Raw genomic sequence first — 5,753 nt, forward strand, 5'->3', positions numbered from 1 at the left:
CATCCCCCTCCTACTCTAACTAAACCAGTTTTCTTCTTCTCAATAACTCCCCTCCCTTGTTCTCATCATCTTTCTGTGTGTGACTCACCAAGTTTAATAGTTTCTTGCACAAGTATGGGTAGGATGGTCTTTGCTCAATCAGGGACAATGTATCAATAGCTACTGAAGGAAACCCCACCCCCCAAAAAATCATCAACTGCCAACAATGCTTTATGGGCCACTCCCCTATCCAGGATGAAATATCATCGATAGGTCCAATCATATACAGATTTGTGCAATGATCATGGAGGCAGTGCCTTCATGAATGCAACAACCGTGTGGTTTCTAGAAGCCATCCTTCATCTCCCCACTTTCCCCGGCCTTAGCTCTTGCATTATCCCTCCCTTCCCATGGTGTTCCTTGATTCCAGGAGGGTGTATGATCGCTTTTGCATTTGGGGCTGAAGACTCAAACCATGGTCACGTCTCCTCAGCCCTTGGTCCAGTTATGAGATATGGACTGCTTTGTGAGTTTGCATGTCATCCCCACACAGGGGCCATGCTGGTCTCCTCGGTATCTTTTCCATTTTGGCACATTGGCTGCCGCTGTGAGCACCAATTTGCCTTCTATGGGAGTATTTGCATAACTCTTGTTTCACAGCGACTATTAAAGAGAGATACATTATAAACACACTATGAGGGGAAAGATGATTTAGAAAACGTTTCCTCAAATAGTATGAAGAGGTAAGGGATGGGTGACTTTTCTTTTGCTTTGACTTTAGAAGTAGCTATGGGCTCCAGCTATTGAGTATTTTAAAAGTCAGTCCATTCTTCAGCGTGGGTGCATAATGAGAGAGATAGAAACAATGACTGCCTGGGGGATGAATATCTAATTTTTCAAGATAGAAGCTCATAGGAAGGCATGGGAGAATAGAGAATATCCACCCTGTTGTGGAAACAGAGAGAATGAGAAATTAAAGAGTTTGTGTCGAAGTCATTAGCTCCTGAGGATACGGCACACTCTAAGAACACCTGGCTTGAAGTTGATAGTTGCTATGCTTATCTTTCCATTGGGAAGCCTGCTAGATTTTTTTTTTTTAAAAAAGCTACAACTGGCTCTATTTATGTGTACCACATGTGTGCCTGGTACCGTGGATATCAGAAAAGGAAACCGGATCTCCCAAGACTGGAGTTACTAATGATTGTGAGCTAACTTGTGGGTGTTGTGAATCAAACATGGGTCTTCTGGAAGAGCAGCAAGTGCTCTTAACCACTGAGTCAACTCTCCAGCCTTACTTAATTTAATATTATGACTCTTCAGTTTGGATATCCAACACCCGAATGTACACTGTTTTTGAAAAAAAAAATTAATTATCACCACTAAGTTAACGGCAATCTCTTTTAAACACTACACAATTGTTATAACCCGAATCAAAGACAGAAAATACAGTGAGCTGTTCTTCCCTGAAATCCCTGGGTTGGCAGGTGAGATCTCACGATTATGAAATGCTTTGAAAGCCTTCTTCAGTTGGCAGGCGAAATCTCGTAATTATGAAATGCTTTAATAAACCTTGTCAGCCTTTGTCTTTTTTGTCAGCCAATTAAGAAAATATTTGGGTATCCATATCAATTCCAAAGTTTTAAGTGGATTTGCTAGTGTTGTGATTTAAAAAAAAAAAAAAAAAGCGCTTATGATTTTGCTTGTGGCTCACTTTCCCTTACCTGTTGTAACTTTCTGATTTTTGTCAGGGGACCTCCCACTGAAAGGAGGTCGGGGCTTTTAGCTATGACTCTTCTCAATTTTCCTTTACTACCTTCTGCACTGAAAAGGCAGGAATTCTCTGAGATGACTGGCTGCTCTCATTCAGCAGCCACAGGGGTATTTGGGACTAGCTTGGGTCTCTTTCCTTGGGACTCCAACCTGGAAATAAGGACAGTATGTTTCTGGGCTATCACCATGTTTTGTTATGGGAATCCTGTCATGGGTCCACCAGCCAATTGAAAGGAGCGGTTTGGTTCAAAGGGTGGAGATTTTACTAGGGAGTATTGACCCAAATAAAAGGTGGGGCTGTGGAGATGCACGCTCTCTTGTAAGGTAGATGAACTGGCAGCGAGCCCCCGGGAGCAAGCATGGCTGGCGGCTTGGTTTAGGTTCCCCAGCCCCTTTTGGTACGCGACAGCAGTGGAGCAGCTCCGTTCTGTCTTGTAAGTGTAGTGCACTGGTTTTGCTTGTTAGGAAACTATAATGTGATCCCTTTGGCTTCCTTATTAATGTTTCTCAGAATAGGTGATTCTCAGAAACTTTTCAGGCCTTGGTAAATGGAGACATCTCATCCTCCAGTTTTTATATCTCAGGATGGGGATTGGCACAGGACACTCACACCCTAGATGGCAATTCTAGAAGTTTCTCACTACCTCATATGCACTCTGTCTCACTCATTAAAGGAGCATGGCCATAGTACAGCTAAGTCTTTTCCTCGGTTTTCAAGGAGCTGTCATAGGTCCCCATGTCTTCACCCTGTCTCACGTCTATCACAGTGACTGACACTCTACTGGTAGACCATGATGGGAGGATTATATTTTTTTTCCATTTCTACAAACACAGGTAGTTAGTGGAACTCAGGAACTCCATTTCAGATACTCTAAGTAGGCAGCAGATTACCTGACACACTGCAATCATGATCAGTTCTAGAACTTTCTCATATTTTTAGTGGTTGACTGAATAATTTGAGGGACATCATGAGAATTGTATCATTTAAGCAGGCTAGAACTAGAATGGATCTCTCTTCCCCAATAACAGGCCAGCATACTTTGGCTTTGTCTATGCTGGTGGCTTCCTGATATGCAGTTATTCGAAGGGGGGTATCTGGAGTGACAGACAGTCTGATTAGATTTGGGATGATTTATTTGGATGTTGCCTTAGTTACTTTTCCTGTTGCTTTGATAAAAATAATTGACGAGTGTGACTTACAGAGGGAAGGGTTGATCTTAGCTTGTACTTCGAGGGTACAGTTTGTCACAGTGGGAAAGGCATGGAGGCAGGAGCATGAGGTGGCTGGTCACATGACATCCACAGTCAGGAAGCAGAGACGCTTAAGTGCTGGTGCCCAGGTCACTGTCTCCTTTTTATTCAGGACCCCAGCCCATGGGATGGTGCTCCCCTCCCCTCCCATTTCTCTCTCTGCCTCTCTCTCTCTCTCTCTCTTTCTCTCCCTCCCACTCTCCCTCTCTTGCCTTTGTCCATATCTCCCCTGTCTTCTATCTCTGCCTTCCTCTATCTTTTTCCTTTCTGTGTCTCTGTCCTCCTCCCTCTTCTCTTGCCTCCTCTCTGCTTTTTCTCTTCTCTCTTTCTCTCTGACTCTATTCCCCTCCCACCTCCATCATTGAAAATCAGAAAAACAGGTTCTTAACAGTAGATCTCCATGTGTGCACTCTACATAACTTAGAGAGTTTTGGATCCCTCTACTTCTACCCAGGGTCCATTCAGTTTAAACAAATTGAAACAAGAACTTTCATTGGTGTCCTTGGTGACGAGAAGGACATGCCTCCCTACTAGCCCTTCCACATTCTGCTTCAGGACTTCTGAGTGTTAGGGATTTTGTGGATTACTCCTCAGAGGGATTGCTGGTGGCTCTTTAGTAACTTTAGCCTGGGAGTTCTGTGCCTGCTGCACAGCAGGGCTATGTGCCCAGGATTGAGCCAAACCCACAGGAATAAGGTCCTGAATGATGAGGTGTTGAGTGGGAGAACCAGGGATGAGGAATAAAGAAGACCAATGCAACAGTTGGGGCCAGGACGTCTTAGATAAATTGATGACTTACCCTAAGCAGTTTATTGAGGAGTGTAGCATCCTCTATGCTATTAACAGGGTGAAAATGGCCAAGCTCAGCAGAGAGCTAAATCAGACAATGTTAGCAAGAATTCCTGATCCTAGCCTGCTACATGGCCCCTTGAGCAGGCAGTTTTGTTGCTGATATGGCCTTGTTAGCACTCTTGGCAATGCTAAGGGATGGGCATTTCATCTCCCATTGCTGAGCCAACTTAACTACTATGAGAAACATCTGTTGCTGATCATCGCACTGTTGATCTAGCTGTGATGGATTGGTTTCAATTAATTCCATTCAAAATCATAAAATTTGGCTTCCCCAGAGGAAGGGGAAACCTGCATGAGAATGTTGCTCTCAGATTTAACAAAAAGAAAACAAGTTGTCTGATCTGAGTAACCACGATGATTTCTAAGATGGGAGAGAGATCTCGGTGAAAAGGGAAGAACTGATTTTCAGAGTGATAAGCCTGGCTTAAGGAAAGCAAAGCACAATCTTAAGCAGAGCTCAGCAGGACAAGATGACAGCTATGAAGTTAGGTAAGAAGAAAAGATGTGGCTGGAGAGATGGCTCAGTGGTTAGGAGCACACACTGCTCTTGCAGAAGACCTGAGTTCAGTCCCCTGCACATTTTGCTACACAGCCAAGGAGTGCTTGGAACTTCTGATCCCTCTGCCTCTCACATACTGGGATTGCAGGCATGAGCCACCATGTCCAACTAAAAAGACTGCTTTGCAATCCAAGGTTGAATGCTCTAGTCTGGTCAAGCTGACCTGTCCTTGGGGAGAGGTCTTATTTCCCACAGGTTCTTTGTAAATGCTATCAGCCATGAAAATGCCTTGGTCTTGTAGAATAAAATAGAACAGATTGCACCAGGTCATTGCCTGACATTCAGGCTCCTCATCCTGGACACATTCTCTTCCAGGATATGTCATTTTACAGAGAGAGTCACTATCAAACTTGACATCCAATTACAGTTGCTATTGGTTACAAACACAATTTTCCAATAATTAACTGCCAAATCGCCACTAAACCATCTAGTTAAATAACATAAATTCCATCTCATTATGCATAACCATGACCTATGAAGGACAATGAGGATATTCTCAATAAGTTTCTCATGTTTTTCTCCTGTGGGGCAAGCGAAAAGCTCTTCCAATAGATGAAATCCTTTGGACTGAGAAGGAAGAAGCTGTTGGTTATATTATACCTACCCAAATGGTTAATTTAAATCCATCTTTCCTTATTAGAAAACTATTATGGATCCCATTTTTGTCTTCTATAAAACTATGGATGCTTTAAAAAGGTGCGAGTGGTTTGGATAGTTTTGAACACACAGTTGTAAGGGGGATGTCTTTGTTTGTTTTGTTTGATATTTTGACAACTTTGTTTTAAAGCAGGCATATATTTATCTGGGCAGATCTGATGTTTTGGTGGATTAGGCAGAAGATTTCAGCTGGATCAGAATCTGATAAGAACCAAGGTTTTATATATATATATATATATATATATATATATATATATATATATATATATATATATATATATATATATATATATATATATAGCTGGTGTGCTGGTTAGTTTTATATCAACTTAACACAAGCTAGAGTCATCTGAGAGGAGAGAGCCTCAATTGAGAAAATGCCTCCATAAGATTGGCTATAGGTATGCCTGTGGATCATTTTCTTAACTAGTGATTGATGTGGGTGACCCCAGCCTATTGTGAGTGGGGACAATCCTGTTCTGGTGCTTCTGGGTTCTCTAAGAAACCAGACTGAATAAACGATGAAGAGCACACCAGTAAGCTACACTCCTCCATGGCCTCTGCATCAGCTCCTGTTTTAAGGTTCCTGCCTTACTTGAGTTCCTGTTTTGACTTCCCTCAACAGACTGTGACCCAGAATCTATGCCAAATAAACCCTTTCTGCCCCAAATTGCTTTTGGTCATG

The 5,753-nt window shown here is 42.6% G+C and overlaps 1 non-coding gene across 1 annotated transcript; it reads right to left on the reverse strand.

The window, feature by feature from the left end:
- Positions 1–487: 487 nt before the first annotated feature.
- On the reverse strand, positions 488–596 carry LOC121825564 (U6 spliceosomal RNA). Its single transcript, XR_006067888.2, has one exon. It is a non-coding gene; the product is annotated as a U6 spliceosomal RNA (small nuclear RNA).
- Between the last annotated feature and the right edge of the window lie 5,157 nt (positions 597–5,753).

Source organism: Peromyscus maniculatus, chromosome 23, assembly GCF_049852395.1.
Source record: "Peromyscus maniculatus bairdii isolate BWxNUB_F1_BW_parent chromosome 23, HU_Pman_BW_mat_3.1, whole genome shotgun sequence".
NCBI lineage: Eukaryota > Metazoa > Chordata > Mammalia > Rodentia > Cricetidae > Peromyscus > Peromyscus maniculatus.